General features: G+C 38.9%; 1 protein-coding gene across 1 annotated transcript in view; it reads right to left on the bottom strand.

The window, feature by feature from the left end:
- Positions 1 to 21,714, bottom strand: part of RELN (reelin) — a 352,879-nt gene that overhangs the window by 201,188 nt on the left and 129,977 nt on the right.

Here is a 21,714-nt window from a genome sequence, read left to right as displayed (position 1 = left end):
ACTTATTTTCTGAGGAATATTTGACTGGGTTACTTTCAACTGTAGGTGTCCTGTATTTCCTTGATGATTTGTTTACCGGCCACATGTTGCTGGCATATCATTGTATTTTGGCCTGCACCTGTGTTTATACAGGTGGATAGAGACTTTTTGTGTGTTCATATTTCATTTTCCTTCAATTTGCAATTACAGTAATTATGTTTATTTAATTATACTTGACATTTTTATATTAAAAAACCTTTCAGTATCTTGTTAGGTAACCTACTTCTTTTAAAATCAACAACTCACAACTCTGGATTATATTGAAAATGTTGCTATTTGTGGAATCTGTGTGTCAAGGGCTTTCCATTGAAGTGTGTTTCATGAGGATGGGTCAATGGAAGGCAGTAAAAAAGGGATGAACAACTTACTCCCGACTTTGAATTAAATATATAAGATATGGGCAAAGCAGCTTGGATTTGGAGTGCTTGATTCTAAAGGATTCAACAGGTATAGTGAGCATAATGGAAACTTGGTGGAATTCAGGGAACTACTGGGATACAGTTACTATAGAATACAAACTCTATAGAAAGGATAGGCAACGGAATACTGAAGGTGGAGTTGCTCTGTATGTCAAACGTGGCTTAGAGTCAAACAAACTAGAAATTTCAAAAGGGGAAATCTCCTACACAGAATCACTTTGGGTGGCAATACTAGATTTTAAAAGCAACTTAGTACTAGGGACACACCATTGTCCCCCTAACTAAATGCTCAGAGTGACCTTCAGATGGAGAAAGAGATCATGGAGAAATCCAAAGGCATGTGTCTCAGGATGTTGTAGAGGAAATGGTTAGTGCAGGGAGAATCAAGGTAGGCACATCTTAAATTGTGCCATCCCAGAGAGTCAACTAACGTGCCTGTTTGGTCAAACCAGCCCAACAGGAGGGCCCATGGGCTGAGAAATTAGAGCTATTAGCTGAAGAAAAAGGAATACTGGTTTTCAAAATTAGCTGAAAGGAAATCTTCCAAGAGAATATGAATGTAAATGAGCACACCTAGTCTTTCATTTCTTTGAAATGCAGTAGATGCAAGTACACCTCTGGATGCCACAATACTGCCATAATTGAAAGCTTAATCATTAGTAGTGTAATTCTCCTTTAATTTGCATAAGTAATTCCCAGCAATACAAAAAGGAGTTAAGCATTCATGTGAAGAGGAAAATAGCTTCATTCAAAATGAATGAAGACACAATGAAAATATGCAAGATTATTTGGTTATAAAATGTTCTAGGTGCAGCCATATGGGAAACAGGTTTGGTAGTATTTAAGGTCATTAGTTAAGGTTTCCAGTTGGTTTTAATAAAAATAGGGTTGGACACCAAAGACCAATAAATAAATAAATAAAAATCCTTTTAATGGGGATCTAATTGACTAATTGAACCCCCAGCCCTACCCTGGAAACATAACACAGGAAAACAAAAACCTTCACAAACTTTGACCAAAAAAGATTTCTGATGAATCCTGCAAATCCATCCCAGTAAATTATGGGGTTTGTTATTTGTAGCCCCAAGTAATTTGCAACTTGAAATAATGCTATACAGCACAGTTTAATAAATGCAGTTTTACACCATAAAAGCAATACAAAAAGATTATGATCAATTGCTCAGTTCATCTACAATGGCAGAAATATTGCATAGTTGCTGAAGTGCATCTTATCTAACTTCAAAAACACAGATATTTCATTAACATCACATCATGTTCCTTCATGTCATTATTGGTAGGATTAGCCATAGTATCTGGTCATTAAAAAGAAACATTAGATAATTATATTTGATCACTAGAATTCAACACACTTTTAAAAATGCAAATAGATAGATTCTAAAAATAACCCTTCATTATAAATATTCTTTGTTGCAATTTAAAATACCTTCTTTCCCTATTGAAGGAAGCAAGACACAACATTCTTTCACATCTTAAAGTGTGCTGAAGACATATCAACATGCCACTGTAACATTTGTTCATTACTGCACACTAGTTCATTTCTCCATGTACAAATGAAATTAAAGACATGTGTTGTCATGTGAAAACAGAAAATACTACCCTATAATTTAAAACACATGGGTCAAATCCAACTAAAATTAGCTGTGACTAAGGCTGCAATTGTATATGCTTTTACCTCAGAGTAAGTGCCATTGAAGAAAAATGCGACTTACCTTTGAGCAGACATATATAGCAGTGTACTGTAAATCCCATTAAAAGCAATGGTGAAAACATATGCAACATTTTGCATGAATAGAACTAAAGTGCTCTCACTGAGTTCAACCCAAATGTATTTATTCCTCTCCACACAATGGCACCCATAAACCTTTCCCACATCCATCTCTAGTGCAGTTTTGTACTTTTGCAGGAAAAAAACTTTCCTTTTTTATTAAAATGGTATAAATGAATGGATACATGAATATCCATACAATGCTTTCACATTTTATAAAAAGTTAGATAGCCTGCATGAAATATAAGGGAGGCAGTGGGGATGTACAGATTTCGTTAGATCTATTCCATCTGGGTTGGGCTGACTGTCAGGTATCTTTCATTCCATAGTCCGCCCATTTTACCAGAATTTTGTTCTAGTTGCATTAATTTAGTGAAAATGCGCATTAGTGCTAATGTGCACTGCACAAATGTGCATTATTTAATGTGAACTGAATAACTATTAATCTCCCCTAGAACTGAAAACCTAATCTGTAACTCTGTAGAGTCCATGAGACTAAGAAAAAGCTAGTCCACGATTTCTGTCACCCCTAAGAGGCACCAGACTAATAGCTGAGCTAGCATTTGATTTGCCGTCTACCTTTTCAGTTGCAAAGCTAGGGTCATTCCAGGGGGAATGTATTACAAACTCTCCTTTTATATTACATCTGTCTTCTCACTTACCTTAGTCTTGACTCACATGTACCACTGGTTTCAGAGGGGCTTATTTTTGCTTTATTGGGATTCAAGTATGAAGTACACACTATGATTTTACGTTCATAAACCTCCAGCAGCATCCACTAAGTATAGCTCAGTTGGCTTTCTGTTGCCCACCATTTTTTGTTTATGTTTAACTGGGGAGATTTATTATTGGAATTATGTGTTTAGAAGAGTCTTCCCATGGTGGTAAATGAGTACATACGTTAGGTGGATTCTCTAAACGGAAGAACATATGCTTGACAAGTCCCAGCAGTAATGAAAGGACTAGCAATTGTGAATTCCAGTCAAAAGACAACTTGCCAGGAAAATCCAAAGACATCTGTTATCAGAAGTGTGGCATAAAGAGGTACATCTTTCGTATTTTATTTTACTTTCATTGAATCAAAGGATAACTTTAAGTGCTTATGTGGGGGGGGGGGAGACACATTATTGGGCTGAAGTGAGGTAGATGTCTTTTTTTTTTTACATGAAGAAGTTCTCCATGGCTTCAGACCTTCTTCAAAGAAACTCTCAAATGTGTGACTAAGAACTATTCCTGCAGTGAAGGGAAGTTATTCATATTTTATACAAGTGTGCAGGTTTACTGGACAATCTCTTTATGTTAATGCGCTCTCACCCTGCCTTCCTGCTCGTGCTAGACGTTCTCTCTCTAGATAAAATACTTGGAGGAAAAAGAGAAAAAATAGTCGCTGTCTACCTGGAATAACTAGTGGTATTTCATTTGTAATGAACTTTTATTTTTATACAGTTGGGAATGAATTGCCTTTCCATTCTGCTTAAGACCTCTGTGTAATTCAGAACTTTGCAAACCTCTAAATGAATACAGGTTGTTCTAATATATATGTGTGTGTATACCTATGTGCCAACTTTTGAACAGTGAGCAGGTGAAAATGTTTGTCTCAATGGTGTGAAAAGCTTCATTTGCTAATTTCTGAAAACTGCTGTTAGGCACAGGTGAAAGGCAGGCTATTTTTTCCCTGAACACTTGGCAACACTGCTTAACTAATTTGTCATATGATAATTTGAAGCTGTTAAGGAATAGTGGCATTAAAATACAGGAAACAAATACAGATTATAGTATGAAATGGTACGGTTAAAGGCGCTAACTATTTGCTGTTTATTTTAGTATTTCAGTATGGGAAATATTGTCAAGACTGCGTCTGCTTTCAACCGGGGTGATGAATACATTCCCGTTTCTCCTCTGCTTAGCATTTAAGCTCTTGTCTGCAGCTATTTTTATAAGAACATAAGAAGAGCCTTGCTAGAGCAGACCATCACTGAGAGTTCATCTAGTCCAATGGGCAGCCAAATGTCTCTGGGAAGCGGGCATAACAATGCCAGCCCTCACCAGCCGCACCTCCAGTTTTTTGAGGCCCCATCAAAACCATCAAAAACATAAAAACAACTATTCCAGGGTCAGTTTTTAAAAAAAACTCAGCATATGTTGTTAACTGCCTGGGAGAAGAGAAAAGTCCTAGACTGGTGTCGAAAAGATAACAATGTTGGTGCCAGGCAAGCCTGGTTGGGGAGAACATTCCATAATTGGGGGGGTACCACTGAAAAGGCCCTCTCCCTTGTTGTCATCCTCTGAGCTTCCCTCAGATAGGCACTCGGAGGAGGACCTTAGATGTTGAGCATAGTGTTTGGGTAGGTTCATGTTGGGAGAGGCGTTCCATCAGGTATTGTGGTCCCAAGCCGTCTAAGGCTTTATAGGTTAAAACCAGCACCTTGAATTGGGCTCAGAAATGTATAGGCAACCAATGCAAGCGGGCCAGAATTGGTCTTATATGTTCAAACCTTCTGGTTCTGGTTATCAATCTGGCCACTGCATTTTGCACAGTGCTACCACTTATTTGCTCATCATTACTACCTCTTATTTGTTTTGACAGCCAAGGAGCCAGGGAACAAGTGGGCAGTGGAATCTACTCCTTCTCCTTCTCACCACTGTCTGGGCCAGAGCGAGAGGCAGGTGAACAACCAGTTTGCTATGGTGAAGAGGAGAAACATCTCCAGGAGGCTCTTTTCAGTGGGACTTTAGCAGATACCCGGCCATGCCTACGCTTGCTGCCGGCCCTGCTCTTCAACATCTGATATTTAGAGTCCAAAATGTTCAAAACCAGGAGGTCCCATTTAGCCCTCATGGCTACTAACCACGATAGACCTGTCCTAGTTTTCCTTTCTCTACCATCCATACCTCTTCCTTTTCTTTTCTTTTAAGAATGCAGTCAAGTTTTATTATTTTTAACTGAATTACTGTACAGCGCCTAGTGTTCATTGTGCTTAATAACAACTACAACAGCAGCAGCAATAACAATGTTGTCTAACTCGTTATTATGCCATCCTAAGTTAGTGGGAATCTTCCCATCCTGTTGCAGTGAATTTAACACAAACAGCAAGACAGAGCACCTCTTATTATTACCAACAGCTCACAGCTGTAGGTGTTACAACACACCCTAAGGGAGCTGGAACCTTTTATTGAGAATGATCCAGATCTCAAAGTAACCACAGGAGACAGAGCACTGCTGGCATACAGACAACCTCTTAACTGGAAACTACTACTTTCTAGGGAAATATATATCTTGGCTAATTTACAAGGCACGAGACCTTGTAACACACCTAAATGTCAACAATGTCCTCTAGACAACATAGTTAACACCATGTGTGGACCAAATGGTACTATCCATCACATCCCATGGAATTTACACAGACATGTCTTCCAAAGAAATATACTGAATTTCTTGTATAAAATATCCATCGCATGCTTACATTGGACAAATGGGCCTATATTTAAGGCAAAGACTGAATGGTCACAAATCAAACATAAAGAGCAAGAACCCTAGGAAACCAATGAATGTGGCAACTTCAGAGTTACTGTTCTTAGGAAGGACAAATTGTGTTGATGCATGGAATGCAAGGGAACTGAACAGAAATGTGCATACAATGGGTCAATTTGGAACATCAGAGACTATGGTTTTTTATTTGCACACTATAAGGATTCCATATAACTTATATTATTAATGTTCCTTTGAAAACTTTAGAATGTTTCCTCTTATTCAGCTTTCAGCTGACTTTTCAGCCTTGCTCACCCCAGCTCCAACCCAGATTACAAAAGCCTACAAAAACATGCGCCATTTTACAGTAAAAAGCTCCTAAAACATTAGTCTCAGCGTGCCAGTGAACAATTTCTTTCTCTTTATACATTTACTATGCACATTGTGAAAACAAGTCAAGATGGGCATCTTGGGTATGAAAAAGATTACATGCAATTTAGTACCTTGTCTAGTTAATATTAATATACTTAATACATTTTTATCCTGCCCTTCCCCAAGAAGCTCACGGCAGCACATTTCCCCATCTACCATCTATTCACACAATACCTGGTGAGGTAGGTAGGCTGAATAATAAGGACTGGCTCAAGGTCAATATCAGATTAAGGGCTAAGTAGGGATTTGAAGCAAAAATCTCACCCCAGCCCCCCCCACTAATTTAATTAAACAACATCAACAATAGTCTGGACAAGCTACTAACACATGTCAATTTGCATTTTACCAAGATATTGATGCAAATTTGCGAGATATTCCTACCATGATGTATATCTCTGTTACATCAAGAGAGAGGGAGAAATAAGGAAGATAAAGGGAAGGGCCATTTTCATGGATATACATTTCTAAAAGAAGCAAGCTTTACGAAAATCAAAGATCTACACTTGGAAACAAGTCAGGATCATTTTTAAAAATTAATTTTCAAAATACATAGACAAACGAAAACATACAAAGAATTTTCATTGTTGACTACTGGCAAAAGGTTGAGTTTTTAGCATATTTTATCCATTTCTTTACAGGTGTAGTTAGGAGTAGGATCTATTAATTAATTGGAGATTATGTAATTCTTCATAGATTATAATTAGTCTTTCTTCCATAGTTTCAAAAGGGCCGTGACAAATTCTGCTGCATATGCCCTTGACTTGTAAATAATATAAAGTCGTGCCATATACTGTAAAAATCATTAGTCTTAGCTTCGCCCTTAGCTAATTTGAGTTGATGTGTCAACTTTTCTGCCATAGCTATTTGCCACAATTCCATGTACCAAGATTCTAAAGTTAACAATTTCTCAGTTTTCCAATTTCTGGCAATTACCCTTCAAGCAGCCATCAACATGAATACTATTAATTCTTTAGACTTAACATTTACATTTTGTTCCTTCCAAATTGTTAGTAATGCTAATGCTGCAAAAATAGCTTGTTCTCTGGTGTACCAAGTCTAATTCAGCACACGAGGAGGAGAGGAAGTATGGGTCAAACAACGTTTATTCTGCAGAATAAAGAGGCACAAGAGCTAATTATTGCAAAGCATGTGTCTACCTCTCAAGGGAGGTAGCTAGGTATTTATACACTATCTTCTCTGGTGCCACATACATAGGCACCATCTTAGAGGAAATTTCTAGCTGAAAAGAAAGTACATGGAAATACATTTTCTTGGCAAGCATCTACAGTACTCACTGTCCCCTGGAGAACATTAACTTGATTTTGGTTATCTTAAGAATGGCTTCTCTTAGACATTTAGCAACATTTCCTTAGCAATTAAGCATTGTAACTACTGTAGGTTACTCTGGTTCAGAGCTGGGCTCTTTTCCAACACTAATGCTGGTTTAACATTTATATTTTGATGTGCGATCTTTTCGATTTCTGTAAATATCCTTTTCCAAAACTGTAATACTATAAGACAGGACCACCACATATGAAAATATAAACCTTGCTGATTACATTTTCTCAGGATCATGATGTCTATGCTCTGCTACTTATAGGGAGTAAAGTATAGGCTCTCTGGCACTAAGTGCCCACTGGTGTTGCAAAAGTCCTTCTCACCCTCTTTGCTAGAACAACTGGGAGCTGGCCTTGTGCCAAGGCAGCATGTCGATTACTGAATAGAAGGCAGTGCATAATCAGGCCAAGGGTTTCATTTGCAGCCCGGGACTGCTTGAGTAGTGTCATCTAATCTTTTGTCACCCCTCCATGGGAGAAAAAGTGTAGAAGCAGAAAAAGCATTTGCTGCAGCACAGAATATTTCACTTGATCTTTGGCTAGTGCCGCTGCAGTCCCTAATGATTTGTTGCAATGAGTATGACTCAGAGTAGCCCCAAGGCCGCTCTAAACCATGCCAATGGCTCTTTTGTCTCCTGGGTATGTCAGGATCAAGTGAGTAAGCAGGTGGCTCAAAATCACCTGTCTCCTCTATTTTCTTCAGCTACATCAAATCCAGCATTAAAGGCGACTGTCTGAATTGCTTTACCCAACTTCAACAAAAGTATTGACATATAAGGAATTGAGAAGAAACAGCCCACGATCACTTCAAGCAGTCTTATGCATAGTTATTTATATGAACCCAGACAGAGAGCAAATGACACAAAATCTTGCCTAAAATGACTACCATGATGACGGGTTATACAAATGTTGGTTCAGTCCAGAAGAACAAAGAAGTATCACATACTAACCCAACCCAACCATCTGGAGTGGGATCTAAAGATTAATACCATAACTAAGGATACATGTTTGTCAGAGTAGTCATGGATTTTCCAATTTATAAAAAATTATCCATGACTTTACACAGCTGAGAACATGGAAACTTGCCCAGGTATGTGTGGGAGCAAAACAGCAGGAATGCTTATAATTTCATTAATTAATGGTGCAATCCTATACATGTTTACCTGGGAGTAAGTTCCAGTTACTTCAGTGGGACTTGCTTCTGAGTAGACATGCATACGGTTGTACTATAAATGATATTTTTTCCGAATGGCAGGCATCATGGATTCTGTTATATTTCACTTGCATTGGAATGAGAAGAGAGGAACTGATATAGCTAGCAAAACATTTGGATGATGTACTGGCAGCAGATGAGGAAGGAAAAGTTTTCTGGCTTGGGAGCAACAGGCTTCCTTTACTAACGTCTTCCGGATTAAAATAATAATAATAATATGAAGATGTTAACTCTAGCTTGCTAGGAGTTAGGCAACAGGAGTGAATAGATGTTACAGAAGTGTATTCTACCTGTCTTTGTGGGATTATTAAAGATCTGAATAATTCTCTCCTATAACTCTTCCTAAATTTACCATGAAAAACCAACTATACTAACTATTTCCATCTGAAGTAGCAAAAAGAAAATCAAAATGGCATTAACCGTGTGGGAATTTGGCTAGGATACTGGACTTATAATAAGCCTTACTCACTGCTTGGCCTAGAGATGAAAAAGTTTTGTGGGTGAAACTAAAATAATTTTTAGTGTTAACAACTTCAAGACAGTTCTGGAAATCATAGGAATCATGGCACTATTTTTAAAGCAATGTCTATGTGGGATAAATGTACAGATTTTGCTTCCGTGTTCCTTTTGGATTTAGGACTTAATGAAGGCATGCTTCAGCTCTGTTTGAAACAGGAAATCCAGGATTTCTAAGGAACTACATACATCAAGGGCTCAGGATTTAAGAAAAACAATGATTGGGGTTAAAACATCTAGCATAAGTGACACTATATTTTAAAATCACCATTGGTCTGCATGAAATGGCCTCCTGTTCAGCTAATACAGGGAGATCATCTCATTTAGCATGAAAAGTCTGACAGTGAAAGAAACAAGCTCCTATGGACTTCGGTGTGCCACCTCTGGCCAATCAGGAAAACTCAGACCAGTCACAACAACCAATAGGAATAACTAGAGTGATGCACTGAAGCAGCATCAGGTAAATGCCATCAGTGGTGCAATCACATGGAAGATGTCCAGGGCCCCAATCAACAGACTGAGCCAAATCGCCTTCAAATGCAGTAGGGATGACTTACCACATTTGAAGTACCATATTTCTTCGATTGTAAGACACCATCGATTGTAAGACGCACACTAATTTCAGTACCACCAACAGAAAAAAAGCTTTGATTCTAAGAAATAATAAACGCCCCCGCGATTCTAAGACGCACCCCGTTTTTAGAAATGTTTATATGGGGGGAAAAAGTGCATCTTAGAATCGAAGAAATATGGTAAGCACTATCTAAAGAAGGTATTCTCCAGTGTCTAAAATTGCCTAATTGCACCACTGTTTGAATCAGATCCAGACAGGCGACAAGTAGCATCAGGTCAAAGTAGAGATGAAACAGGAGGAGTTTTTGAACATTTGGGTTCTGCCCCTTCTCATGTGTGTGAAGAAAACAGGAATTCAACCCATGCAGAAAGTTCAGAGAGGGTTCAGGCCAAGAAATGCAAAGGGACACAAACAACAAAACAAGGCAGATTTAGGTAGAGTAAGTTGCAAGAGAGAATCAGTCCAGTTCATATTGATAATAAAATTGCAATTCTTTTGGAAGAGCTGCAGTTATTAAATCATGGTAACCAAGTGAGTCTCAGCTTAGCCTTATTCCAGGTGCAGAAGGTAGTAAAAGGAACAGAGTTCTATCAATGGCCTGGTTCAAACAACATGCTAAACCATGCTGCTTAACCACAAAATGGTTAAGGGAATGCATTAACCTGCATTCCCTTAACCGTTTTGTGGTTAAGCAGCATGGTTTAGCGTGTTGTCTGAATCAGGCCAATGTGGACAGGATTGTGCATAGTGGTGTAATTTCTTCAGCCAACCCTTGCTACATCCTTTCCGTTCATATGTAACTTAGCTCTGCTATCATAAATTGCAATACCATAGTTTACAATATTTTAAGAGGCACAACGGCCTGGGCCCTTGCATCCGATCCTTCCTGGTTTTCACCTTGAAAAGTAGACCATAGTGTCAGTCCTAGGATGACCATATGAAAAGGAGGGCAGGGCTCCTGTATCTTTAAGAGTTGTATTGAAAAGGGAATTTCAGCAGGTGCCATTTGTATGCATACAGCACCTGGTGAAATTCCCTCTTCATCACAACAGTTAAAGCTCCAGGAGCGAGCCCTGCTCTCTTTTGTATCAGGTCAAGAGAGCAGGGCTCCTGCAGCTTAAACTGTTGTGATGAAGAGGGAATTTCACCAGGTGCTGCATGCATACAAATAACACCTGCTGAAATTCCCTTTTCAATACAAGTCTTTAAAGACTCTTTAATAAAATAAAAATATAATCTTTCCTCTCTGCATGTAGTTTATGATAAACTCCCCAGAATTTTAGCTTTTGAACCATATTTGGTGTTATCTTTGATTCTGAATCAAGGAAAATCCTCCTCCTTCCCTCTATTTTTTCTGCGCTACCAAGAAAGGGTTACTGCACTGGCATCTGCTAAGTCAGTCAATTCATATAAATAATAGAACAAGCCTCTATTGTTTCTCTACTGTCACAGGACCAACAATTAGGTCCTTTCCAGCAAAGGAATCGTGTATTTTCTAGCATCTCCTTTTTTATTTTTTTATTTGGGTTACCTATGGAATATAGACAGCATATATAGCTATTAACAATATGAATTCTTGATCTCATATTATGAATATTTAAAACCTTGGCTTTAATAAAACAAATGGAGGCTCTATGAAACTACCAGTGCAATACTATACATGTTTATTTGGATGTAAGTCCCACTGTTTTTAATACAGCTTAATCCCTTCTCAGTCCGTTTAGGATTGCAGGCTTCATCTATTTAATACAGTAGTTGTTTTAAAACGAATATTGTTGTTTTTATGCTTTTGATGGTTTTAAATTGTGTATATTTGTTTTTAATGTTCACTGTTTTTAACTTCTGTAAACTGCCCAGAGAGCTTCAGCTATGGGGTGGTATATAAATGTAATAATTAAAAAATAAAATAAAATATATCTCTATTCCAAAAAATTAAAAATTCATCTGATACTGGGCATAGCAATGAGGAGGTTATATAGGAGACACCTATCTACTAGACAGTGTTGTTGTTGTTATTATTATTATTATTATTATTTATTTATTTACATAGCACCATCAATGTACATGGTGCTGTACAGAGTAAAACAGTAGCGAGACCCTGCCGCATAGGCTTACATTCTAATAAAACCATGATAAAACAATAAGGAGGGGAAGAGAAATCAAACAGGCACAGGGTAGGGTAAACAGGCACTGGGTAGGGTAAAACTAACAGTATAAAGTCAGAACAAAATCAAGTTTTAAAAGCTTTAGGAAAAAGAAAAGTTTTTAGCTGAGCTTTAAAAGCTGCGGTTGAGCTTGTAGTTTTCAAATGTTCTGGAAGAGCGTTCCAGGCATAAGGGGCAGCAGAAGAAAATGGATGAAGCCGAGCAAGGGAAGTAGAGACCCTTGGGCAGGCGAGAAACAAGGCATCAGAGGAGCGAAGAGCACGAGCGGGGCAATAGTGTGAGATGAGAGAGGAGAGATAGGAAGGAGCTAGACAGTGAAAAGCTTTGTAGGTCAACAGGAGAAGTGTTAAATGCAATACCTTGTCAATACAGACTCAGGTATATGTTTGACTTTCTGATATGTTTGACTTTTTTATGATTTTAGTGGTTTTTAAGTTTTGTATATCTGTTTTAATGTTCATTGTTTTAACTTTTGTAAACCATCCAGAGAGCATCAGCTGTGGGGTGGTATAGAAATGTAATAAATAAATAAATAAATAAATAGCAAAGCACCATATTACCAGATAAAGCCCTGGAACTCCAGAGTTCCCTTGAGTTTGTGCTTGCCCCTCCATAAAATTTGGTTTCGCCACAAGCCTTCTTAAGCCTCTCCTTTCCCCGCTGCAAAGTTCGTTAGTCCAATCCTCCAGCAGAACAGAACCAAGATTGTAGCGAGAAATAGTTCCCCTAGCACAGCTTTGAGATAAATCCTGCATCACCCCCGCAGACACACAACAAGTTATTTGAGTTTCTAGAAGTCTGAGCCAAACTACACATTATGCTAATTTAATTTAATTTAATCATATTCTTACACTGCCCCATAGTCAAAGCTCTCTGGGCAGTTCACAGAACTTAAAAATAATTAAAATACATTTAGGAAGCTTAAAGCCATCCATGTAAGGGCATAAAACAGATAGCACACACAACAACATATATCTAAAACATTTTGGGGGGAAATCACATAGCATTTACCTGAAGGTTTTCTTACTTTTTACCTTGTGTAAGCACATGCAGCCCCAATTTAGATCCAAACCATGATGCCCCAGGAGGGAAGGGTTAACCATCACCCACCCTGGTCTTCCCACAGGATAACCTTCCCTGTGGGGCAGGGGTTAAAAAAAAGTCACCATTAGAGTCAATGGAGGCTTTCTTCCTTGTTAATCCCCTATGGAGGGATGGGGGGAGGAAAAGGTTTAAGCCTTCCTCCCCAGAGTGCCATGATCCCAATCCAAATTGGGGCCACATGTGCTTATAAAAGAGTAAAAACAAAGAAAAGTCTCAGCTACATGCTATGCAATTAGCATAACATGTAGTATATTTTCATATTCCCTGAATATGGAAAAATAGCCTGCAGATGTGTTTAGAGACGTGTTTCCTGCGTAAACGTAGTTAACAGAGCTGTGAGGCAGGAAGTTCCAGGTTCAAATTCTAATAGAATATTACATGATAAAAATTCCATGAAGATACAGTCAGAATTAAACACTTTAAGGGCAATGGGATTTAATCAACCTAACCATGTACAGGATTGCAGGCATAATGAGCAAATCCAGCAGCTTCTCAGTGTAAACTAGAAAACTATCCAGCAGAAATGAAAATTGCATCACAGCTTGCTCACTAAACATCCTTCAGCATTCTTAAAAATCTAACTCCACAAAAGACTTACATCATGCAATTTCTTATGCTTCTTTGTTGATGCTGCATGGTGAATGAGTTCTGTCAAATTCTTAAAATCAGGAAAAGGATAGAAGTGGTTTCTAACAGGTGTGTTGGAAGGACCCCCTCCCCAGTGAAGGCTACGCTGACAGAACGAAGGGCTGCCCCTTAATCACCGAAATATTAGGCATTTCCTTATAAGTTCCAATGTATCCACTAAATGTATATGCCAGAGATCTGGCAACATAAAAATAATTACAGTATCACAGGAAGGGGAAAATCTACACTGCAGGGGAGGGGGAACACAGTTGCCTACTCTTGCTCTATATGCTGCTTTTTTATTTACCATCTCATCCGATTCACCTTAGTTATTTTGCATTAAGCAAGATGGGAATCTTTTTTTTAATCCAGCTCCCCCCACCACATTTAGACTTAGATTTAGACAGCTAAATCTCATATAAACAAAAATGCGGTCTAAGGCTCAGTATGTATGTACCCAGTGTTTTGCTGACTTTTCCAAGCTTTCATCACACTCTAAAGTATCCAAGAAGAAGAATCCAGAATATGACTGTGCAGATGAGGGGGGGGGTCTACAGAGAGAGGAGCAGGATTAATGGCTGGGCTCACTGAAGCAGTGAGCAGGTTTAGACTTTCCTCAATGGTGTCCTCAAGTGCACCTCTTTAGCCTTTTCTATATAAGTAAATGGTTTCATTCACGGTCTATCCCTGATACTGGATAACCTGTTTCTCACTGTGAGGAACTTGCAGGGGTACAATGTGTCTCTGTGCAGCTCTCATTCTAGTCATAATGGCAGGTGTTTTACCAGTTGAAAATTAATAATATAAACATAAATTAGAAGGTGTTAAGTGTGTGTTACGCATTTAACTTAAAATGTAGAACAAGCTACGGGGAGCGGTTGTGTTAAGGCTTTTAAAGTTTCTCTTTTTTAAAAAATGTGGTTTTAAATTGATGTATTGCTTTATATCTTGTACCACACTGTCTCATGTTTATGAACAGACAGTATCTAAGGAATCTCTGGCCTCTGGGCTTCATAAGACCTATGGGGATTCTGCATCTTGTCTGGCAGCTTTTTGCCCCAACCTTTCTGCCATGGAGAGAAAGATCAGCAGTTGATATCAGGTTTAGCAGAGAAAAGTACTTATTTCCAAACAGCTGCTGATCAGCGATTATAGGTTTCCTTGCAGGGCAGACATATGCTTGAGGGTTGGGGCCAGGGGATAAAGTTGCTTGCCCTGCTTACCTCTGAGTAGTCATGCAGAGGCTTGCCCTGCTTCCATGAGTAGACATGTTGCTTATGCTTACCTCTGAGTAGAAATCTTATTTAAAAGTACTTCTCACAGATTTAGTCCAGTTTTCTTTTAAGGCTTGTCCTGCTGAGTAAACAAGCAGAATCTTATCCTGCTTACTTTTGAGTAAACAAGCAGAATCTTGTCCTGCTTACTTTTATTATTATTATTATTATTATTATTATTATTATTATTATTATTTATTTATTTATATAGCACCATCAATGTACATGGTGCTGTACAGAGTAAACATGCATAGGCTTGATATTTGGGATGCTGTGAGAAAGTGCTGCTGAATGTGCCAGTCCTGCTTACTTCTGAGTAGACATGGTACTCAAGGAAGTTTTGGATTTTTTTGCACCACCCACTATTACTTGTGGCTCCATCTGCTTTGGCCTCACCTACCACTGGAATATGGCACCTAAGAGCTTCTCCAAAATAGCCCTCAGGCTGAAAAAGGTCTCCTTTCCAATCAGTGTTTTAAACATGTAAGTAAGAAAAATAATAAATAATAATAATTATTTATTATTTAATAATTATTTAATAATTATTGTCTCAATAAATCATACAAGCTCTGCTACTTTACAATGACAAGATTCTAGTTTTGTTTCATGCTGAATAAGCCCACCTGTAAAAATCATCAGACACTCATCAGCTGGCTTTCTCAGCAATGAAAGAAATTAGCAGACCTGATTGATTACTCATTGATTGGTCCCACTGAGTTCATTTGGGAAAATAAGAAATCTTAGGACTTTCGCTGAAACTCAAAATCACAAAAGCAGAATGTTTAATGGACAATTCAGACTTGTGAAGCTTCTAGGCTGGCTGTAAGAAGTACACCCACAATGGAATCCAACTGTGTCTTGGCTGATGCCACAGGGAAAAGGTGCAGGAGCAATCTTTGGATCCCTGTAGTTTCTTTCTTCTGGAGCAAAGTGACAAAAATATACACATTCCACCAGGAAACTTTTTACATAGTCTGTATTTTGAACACCAGAGTGAATTCATATGCAGCATTGGTGTGTAGAAGAAGCTACTTCTGAACCTTCTTCCTCTCATTCATTCCCCAGGGCTAAGAACTTTTCTTGGGGATGATTCCCATGTGGCATTTCTCCCTCAAGTAAGTATTGCTGAAGAGATGTAGGGCTGAACAGATCTCCAAGGGAGTTCTATTTGAAGTAGTTATCCTAGGTACCAAATGAACTAGTTATTTCCAATAATCAATAGAACAGTTCATAGTGATACTTATTGAATATTGACAAAGAATTAATGTGGAATCTTCCTACTGAATGAGCTAAAATATACTACTGTTAGGGATGGTTGAAACTTCCTGAGAAGCATAACAGTCAAATAAATGTGGGCTTTAGGGTACAGCCTGGTTCGCATGTAACAGTAACCCATAGTTTGTGTTGTTGAATTCTAGAATGTCATGATATATAAACATGGTTGTGCTAAAAAAAACCCCACACGTTTAACCACAAATAACCCAGAAAGAGCCCCTGTGGCATGTTGTTGTTTGCCTGATAAACCTTGGGTAAGGTAATAAACTGTGGGTTTAAAAAACAGCAATATGTAGTACTTCTTCTTTAAATGATGTATTTTTCTGAAGTGCTCTCTCAAATTTTGAAAAATCATAAAGACTCCCAAACGAAATGTGTTCACCAGCTTATGGTCTCATATTAGTGGAAAGCATAAAATAAACTTGTGAAAAGAGTTGGATGGTAATCTCGTGGCCAGTTTAACTGAAGTTTACAAACAATAAACAACTTATATTATGAAGCACCAAGAGAAGCTTCTAAATGCCATCTAAGCAACTACGGAAACAATCCTATGGCCGAGAGGGCTATAGAATTCTTCAGTTTCTGGGAACCAAGGTCAGAACCAGGGGGAGGTCTACACCGGTATATGTCGTTTTGTCAGTTCATGAACTACAGGTGTGCTGTTCCCTTACTCAAAAGTAAATCCCATTGATTTCAACTGCTAACATCACATGCTGGCTTACCTTTGAGGAAAGCCCATTGAACAGAGAGAGTCTTACTTCTGAGTAAACACATATAGAACAATGCCCATGCAGATTATGGAAGGGGGGAGGGAGGTTGTGGCTGCAAAGAGGAACACGAGGCAAGAAAGAGGAAAAACAGCTGCTACTTTGGGCACGGAAACACGCCCCAAGGAAGGTGATTGGCTAAGGAAAAGCATATGAAAAAGAAAGGAAGGTTTCTTACGATGCAATCGACCACATAAGAGAAAATACAACATACGGATAAGATCAGAAAATATAAGGACAGAAAGGGTAAGTGATACAATGTTACAAGGCAAGCATCATGTGGCGAGATAAAAGTCAATACACGATAAAAAAAATTATAAGCGGTATATCCAGCTTAGTGTAGATCTCCCGTCTCTGACCTTGGCTCGCAGAATTTGCTCTCCCTACCCCCTTTCCTCTCATAGCCGGTATGGTTCTTGCCATGCTGGCTACATCACTGTGTTCAGAAACAGAGTGCAGGAGGGGCAAAGAGATGGCGATCCCAGGGAAAAGGAAGGGAGGAGACTGTGGAAGCTGCTTCCAAAAGCCACACCTAGGCATTGCATCCCTAGGTAAAAATGCAAGACAATCTGAGCATGCAGGAGAGGACCTACTATCCAATTGCCCTGCATAGGATAGTAGGCACTGATTTTGAAGGTTGGTGACTATCCACATAGGATTGCACCCTAATGTGCAAGATGGCATGCTGCGTAGGACAGACAATGTGTGCAGTACAGCTTTTTTTTAAAAAAAAAGATTTGTTACATTTTGAAGGAATCTGTTGATAGTGAAATGAAGTGTTCTCTAACATATAGCTGTTGCTAATATTTTAAAATGTCTTTAGTATATTTAAATGCACAAAAGAACTGAAGAAGAGTCTCTACACATCTATGCAGTCAAGCAATCTGTTTCCAGTAGTAGCCATCCAGATATTTCTAGGAAGTCCCCAAGCAGGGTGTAGAGGCAACAGCTCTTCCCCACAGATTGTCTCCCAGAAACTAGTATTAAAAAGCACATTGCTGAGTGTCAAGTCTTGATTCAGACAATTGGTATTTGTTTCTGGGTTGTTATTTTTACTAAAGAAGCCTAGACCAATATTGTTCTTTTATCTAGCAATGCTTTGTAAATCTACAAATTACCTAGTTTTGTAAAAGTGGAGGAATGATCACTTCTAATGTACTACACTTCTTGGCCTACTTCATACATTACTCAAGTAGCAAAGGAACTGCTTCTCTAAGGTTCAGTCCCACAGTCCTTTGGTAACATCTGTTAAGAGGAACCCAGTGGTTCAGCTCAACAATGTTGTTTCTTTGCATGTCAGTGGTGACCCTCAGGGGCTAAATCACTGCCTTAGGAAGAAAGCATTTCTCTAAAGATGTTACCAGAGCATAATGTTACCAGAGCATAGGGAAGCAACTCCCATGCTGCTCCAGTCATGTTTGGATGGGGCCTGTGATTGGAGCACAAGCTACTTGTTACATGCAAATTCATGCCAGAGCGCTGAAGCTACTTTAAAAAGATTTTAAAAAATAAAAATAAAAGCTGCTTTCAAAGGGATTGATTTAGAGTGGAGAAACAGGAGGGAGATTTGGTTAGGGTGACCATATATATGGAAAGGAGGACAGGGCTCCTGTATCTTTAACAGTTGCATAGAAAAGGGGATTTCAGCAGGTATCACTTGTATGCATGAAGCACCTGGTGAAATTCCCTTTTCATCACCACAGTTAAAGCTGCAGGAGTATAGTTAGAGTGACCAGATATAAAAGAGCGCAGGATTCCTGCAACTTTAACTGTGGTGATGACGAGGAAATTTCACCAGGTGCTGCATGTATACAAATAACACCTGCTGAAATTCCCTTCTCTATTCAAGGGTTAAAGATACAGGAGCCCTGTCCTCCTTTTCATATGGTCACCCTAGATTTGGTTCTTAACTGTTTCTCCACTCACTGCTTGTCCACTTTGAGTGACCCATACATGCACAAGCTACTTTCAGCAATCCTGTATTTAGAGCCCTATGGGGGCAAAGAAGCTTATGGAGAGAGTTATTTGGAAAGGACAGGAGGCAGGTAGGGAAATGATCTCTCTCTCTTTCTCTCTCACACACATGCACAGATGCTCCCCTGCTCCAAGCTGACTACTCTTGGAGTACAAGAAAAGAAAATGCTACACCCATTTGCATGTAATATGTGGTTTGCCTATAAGTGATATGAGAAAGTATTGTGATTTGAAAAGAGGTGCTCTGGATTCTTTCCTTCACTTGTCCATTGGATAAATAGACACATGGATAGAAGTTAGGAGAAACAAGGGATCCTGCGTATGGCCCCTCTTTGATTATAACCAAGATTTTCCACCAATTTACATTAGAAGCTGCAGCCCTCACATAATTGTTTTTTCAAGTATGGGGTGGGGGAGGCAGGCTGATGCATCTGTAAAAACATCAAGAGAAAAAAATATTCCTAAATTAATTTTTAAAATAAGCAACATAATTGCTCAAAAGGAGAGAGGGTAGAAGAAGCAGGGTGGTTTTGTTTCAAATTAGGCCAGATTTAGTTATGTTCATGAAATGCAGTGACATGATTTTAAATTCACCTGAAAATAAATTTGATGACATTCCACCTAAACACTGCACAAAATAAAAAAGGATGAACAAAATTGTTCTGTTTGTTACAATATTGACACTAAGAAGTGATGTGGGGGAAATCACTTCCACATCCCTTCTGCTGAAAATGGAGGAAATGGAAGTCATGGCTGTTAACACCTGCCGGTTGGCTGCAGGATACATCTCTTTACCAGCTTCCATTCAATTTTTTTCCTACAAGATGACCCGCTATATGGAAATAGCCTTTCTCCCTTAGCTGGTTTTCACAGATGTCAGCGAAAGCACAGGGAGTAGCTATTCAGAATGAGAAGCATGGGCAGTTATTGTTCAAACCAGTATACGTCTCTTTAAAAAAAATGGAATTTAGTTCATGTAATGCCTGAAATTATCGAGATTGCTCTTCATTTTCCATGGATAGTTCTTGGATCCCATTAGCACAACAGAATCACATCAAATTACAGAGAAAAATGTGGCTTTCAAACAACAGGAAGCATTCTCCTGCAGATGCAGATGGCACTGACTGCTGATTTTCATTAAATCTCACTCTCCGAAAAATACTTAGCACTAACATTTCCTCCAAGTGTTCTCTTTAAAAAACAAAAAACAGAAGCTACTCTTGCTCAGATAAAAATAAATATTTAAATCATTCATCAAAACACACACCAAACAGCACTAATTTTATTTTGTAATATGTGGCTTTTTACATAAAAGTCCAGAACACCTTTAGGATAGAACTACATATTATCTGAAATATGGGGACGCTCTCAAATATTGCAGCTCCATGTGGAGTTCATCCCTTCTCCTCCATAATATACAGTTCAACTTGTTTAACATCCTGATATCATTAATCTGAATATTGTACACAATACATTACTGGTGGGGAAGCTCAACAGACAGCTAATATTTTTGGTGTCAGCCCTGTATTCTGGTAATATGTAGTTCCATCCTTATGCAACAGTGATGTGTGATATCTTACAGATTCCTTTTATGACATCCATGTCTACAAACACTTTGTACATTTATTTTGCCATGTACATAAGGCTTATTTTTCTTCTACTCCGTTTAGTCAGATGCATCTGCATCCAGTGCATAGTTGTTCCAGGTACATACCTGGTAAGGATAGGGTGGTATATAAGTATTAAACGTTCTCAAACTCTGGGCATGTCTACACCAGCCCTATATCCCGGGATCATTCCTGTGCATCCAAATGCCACACAGGGGATCCCGGGAGCAGGCAGGGACGATCCCTCCATTTTCCTGGGATAACCCTTAGGTACAGAAAGGGTCTATGTCAGACTTCAGCTTCCCTACGGCTGCAATGCAGTCCTAAAGACATTTGGCAGAGAGGAAGTCCTATTTAACTCAATGGGGATTACTTCCGGGCAGATGTCCTTATGATCATGCTTCACATTATATATCAAACATCTAGAACTTTCTCAAGTTTGAATAAGACAAGCATTTTTAAATTAATTAAAATATCTGTAAAATGTTTTCCTCTGTTGAAATGAGGAACTCTCATACTTCATGAATGCAAATCTACCTCTGTGATGTAGTACCACAGAGTGGACTTTTAGGAGATGTACCTGATCCCTTTACCCCTTTCAATTTTTCCTCTCTTGTAATTGTTGTAGTAGTTGTTGTTGTATCTACTCTTACTTTCCTTAAAGTCTTTCTCCCTTTTCCATTTTATCACACGTACATATTTCATGAGAATTCTGAACACATGCAAAACGCAACATATTCTTTCTCTGTCTAAACTAGCATTTATCTCCAGAGGCTACGGGAAACAAGTGCGGGCCCTGGAGCGCAGATGTAATGCACTCCTCATGACGGACACACGCAATGCCAGGAAGCAGGCCACTGCATTCTGCACAAACTGCAGCCTCTAGGTAGTGTTCAAGGGCATCCCAACACAGATCGTATTACGTTTGTCAAGTCTCAAAAGTTGCATAAACATCAGTGACAGTTGCAGGAACAGGATCACCCCTCTCGCTAGTTTTGGTTGCCAGAAGCAAGCAGCCTGCTACCTCTTCACAGCAGGCAACGGAGTCCCTGCATTGCCATCCCTCGCTGCCTAGGACATCTGGGAGGAACAAATGTTTCTCCATTCCCTTGGAAAGGGGTGGGTGAAGAGAAGTC

This window comes from Elgaria multicarinata, chromosome 9 (genome assembly GCF_023053635.1).
Source record: "Elgaria multicarinata webbii isolate HBS135686 ecotype San Diego chromosome 9, rElgMul1.1.pri, whole genome shotgun sequence".
NCBI classification, from domain to species: domain Eukaryota; kingdom Metazoa; phylum Chordata; class Lepidosauria; order Squamata; family Anguidae; genus Elgaria; species Elgaria multicarinata.
The sequence above is the reverse complement of the archived record's forward strand: the minus strand, read 5'-3'. Positions and strand labels throughout refer to the sequence as shown.